General features: G+C 61.1%; 1 long non-coding RNA gene across 1 annotated transcript; it reads right to left on the bottom strand.

The window, feature by feature from the left end:
- Positions 1-559: 559 nt before the first annotated feature.
- On the bottom strand, positions 560-2254 carry LOC121082191. The gene is made up of 3 exons (XR_005825927.1): positions 2175-2254; positions 1643-1771; positions 560-636 (listed from the first exon to the last, which is right to left on the bottom strand). It is a non-coding gene; the product is annotated as an uncharacterized LOC121082191 (long non-coding RNA).
- Between the last annotated feature and the right edge of the window lie 595 nt (positions 2255-2849).

Raw genomic sequence — 2849 nt, 5'->3', positions numbered from 1 at the left:
GAGGGAGTGGCTCTCCTGGGAGTAGGTACCCAGGGCTCTGGCTCCTTAAATACCTGCGGGGTCACCGTGGGGACCCGCATCACAATGACCTCTGGGCATGGTGCGCCACCTGCATCACAAAGCCTGGCTGTGGATGCTGTGGAGCCTGGCGGGGACTGGCTGGGACTGGCTGGAACCAGCTGTGCCCAGTGTGGGGCAGCCCCTGCTTGCCCGTCACAGAGGCCCCAGCAGGCCTGAGCCCGCACCTCCCCCATCCCCCCCGGTGCCAGCAGCCTCTGCAGAGCTCAGTCCTGTGTGCGTGCAGCAGCTCTGGGTGCCACCGCCCGGGGCCTTGTCCCCAGGCATGGCTCCCACACAGGGCGCCCAGGCCTGGGGATGCTCCGGTGCCTGCAATGCAGGGGAGGCCTGCAGGCCCGTGCCCAGAGGCCACTGGCCATGCTGAGCTGCTCCCCGGCAGTCGCCATGGGCCGCGGGGTAACCAGCCCTCTCCCCAGCCGGCTCTGGGAGGTCCCTCACAGGCTGCTCTTCTTCAGTGCCTTTCCTCCAGAGGTGGAGTGTGCAAGGGCTCACACCCACAGCCAGGACGAGGGAGCAGGGCTGCCTCCCTGGGGCTGACGGTCTGTGCTCCCTTTCGAGCTGGAACGAAAAGAAAAGCTGCCTTTGTTCCCAGTTACAACACAGAGAAACACCTGTGTCTCATGCACATGCCTGCACCTTTTCTGACAGAAAATGGCTTTGGGGCACAATGGAAACTCCTGGGGAGTTAAAAAACCCATTAAAATAAATGCTGCTCAGCTGATGTTGGAGACCTTGGTATTAGACACCCAGACTTGTTCTCCTCCATGCAGTTATCACTCCTGGACCAGGAACTGCTTGCTAGTGGATGAATCTGACAGCAGCAGCTCCCAGACAGAGCTGGGAGCAGCCCCTGGGGACATCCTTAGGCTTTACAGCAGTGTTTGCTGCCCCAGCACGGGTCCCCTGCCCCCTGCAGAGTCCAGGCGGGAGGCTGGAGGGAAGAGTCCCACCAACAGCTTTGGCCTCCAGGCTGGAGAACCCTGTCCCAGGCTCAGGCACTGCTGCCTCTGGGCTCCCCTACCCCATCCTGGGGCAATAAGGCAACTCTCTTCCTTCTACAGAACAACACTCAAAGCTTAAGGGGAGGAGGAAATGTCTATTTCCTCTCTCATGCAGGTTTCCCCCAGGCCTAGAGGTTGCTGCTGTCTTCTGCTCTGCTGGGAGAGGGGTTGGAGCCTTTCTCCACCTCTCCTTGACCACCTCTCTCCTGGGCTGGGCTGGAGGGTGGGGAGTCCAAGCGCCTCCAGTGCCGAGTGCCTGCCAAGGAGCAGACGCTCTCAGCAAAGCAGACGGCATCCACAGGTGCTGTTTCCCAGAGGACCTCTTGAAAGGAGCCTGCAGCAGGACCTGGCAGCTGGGAGACCCAGCACTGCATGCCCGTCATCACAGCTGATTTTGCCGCTTGCATCCTGCTGCCAGTCTCTCCCTCATGCGCATGAGCAGGCAAACCCCTGCCCTGCAGCCAGATGTCTGTCCTGCTCCCCACCTCTGGAGACCTGCCACCCTGGGTGCCCCGAAGGAGAGGGTCGCTGCTGCTCTCAGCGCTGTCAATCGCTGCCCGTACCTGGCGTTGCTGTCAGTCCTTCCCTGCAGACCAGGCTCCCCACGCCGCCCACTCTGCCTTTGCTTGCTCGAGCTGCTCTTGCCACTTGGGCCTCACTTGCTCCCACTCTGCAGACAGCTGCCAGACCTCCTGGAGGAGATGGCAAGGCAGCAGAAGGCAGGATTAGTCTCCGCTCCTGGAACGGGTGTCCTTCGGGTCTGACCCGTGTTGCCGCCCCTTGCCTCAGCTGGTCGGTTGGCAGGGCTTTGCCCCTAACAGACTGGGGGCTGTGGGGTCATTCTAGGCTCCTGGCAAACACAGCTGTGACCAAAGCCCTCCACTGTGAACAACCGAGAAAGGACTTGGGCATCTCCCATAGCCCCTGGGCCAGGAGAAAGTGTTTTGTGACAACCCAGGGGGCAAGGAACATCTGAAGGAGGTGACAGACAGCTGACAAGGAGCACATGTCCAAAGGTCCTTTCAGGCTGGCTCTCTGCACAAAGAGGCTTTTGCCGAGTCCCCAGCAGCACGGCAGCTACAGCAAGGCACGTACCTGCAGCGCTTTCTGGCAGTCGTCTGAAGATGGGAGTGTAGAGGTGGGTTTGGCTGGAGAAGCCGGCTCCTGCCTGCCTGCCTGCCTTGCCTGCCTCCTTCATCCTGGGGGAGCTGCCTGGACACGGGGGGAGCACACTGCGAAGAGGCACCAGGAGCAGTCAGCATGAGCACGGGGCAGTTTGCTCTCCCACCTTCGCCTGGTACCAAAGCTCCCCAGGCTGGCAGAAGCAGCACGGGAGGTGGGGCCATTTCTGCTGGCAGCGGGGAGCCTTTCCTGAGCCCCCTCAGATGGATGGGTGAGGACTGCACCTCAGCTCTTGCCTAAGGGAACCACAGGGACGTGGGGTGCACTCAGCATCCACCACCTTCCCCAGTGAGGGGCCCACAACAGGGGAAACAAGCACGTAAGAACCATGTGGCATGTGTCAGGGACCTTGCCGCGTCCCTGCAGCTGGAGTGTTCAGAGGGGATGTCTCTCCTCCATGGGTGCAGCATCCCTTGCATCCCTGCCCACCAGGGTCTCACCTCTCAGAAGTCTTCTTGCCCAAGTCTTTCTGTCTTGTGCCTGGCCCCTGACTTGGCAGTGCAGCAAGGGAAAGCTTCATCCGTCTCTGCAGCAGCTTGCCAGGATGCTCCTCTGCACCTGGCAAAGGAAGAAACTTTGCAGAGCAGC

This window comes from Falco naumanni, unplaced genomic scaffold, assembly GCF_017639655.2.
Source record: "Falco naumanni isolate bFalNau1 unplaced genomic scaffold, bFalNau1.pat scaffold_418_arrow_pat_ctg1, whole genome shotgun sequence".
In the NCBI taxonomy this organism is placed as follows: Eukaryota; Metazoa; Chordata; class Aves; order Falconiformes; family Falconidae; genus Falco; species Falco naumanni.
This window is presented reverse-complemented; position numbering and strand designations above follow the sequence as displayed.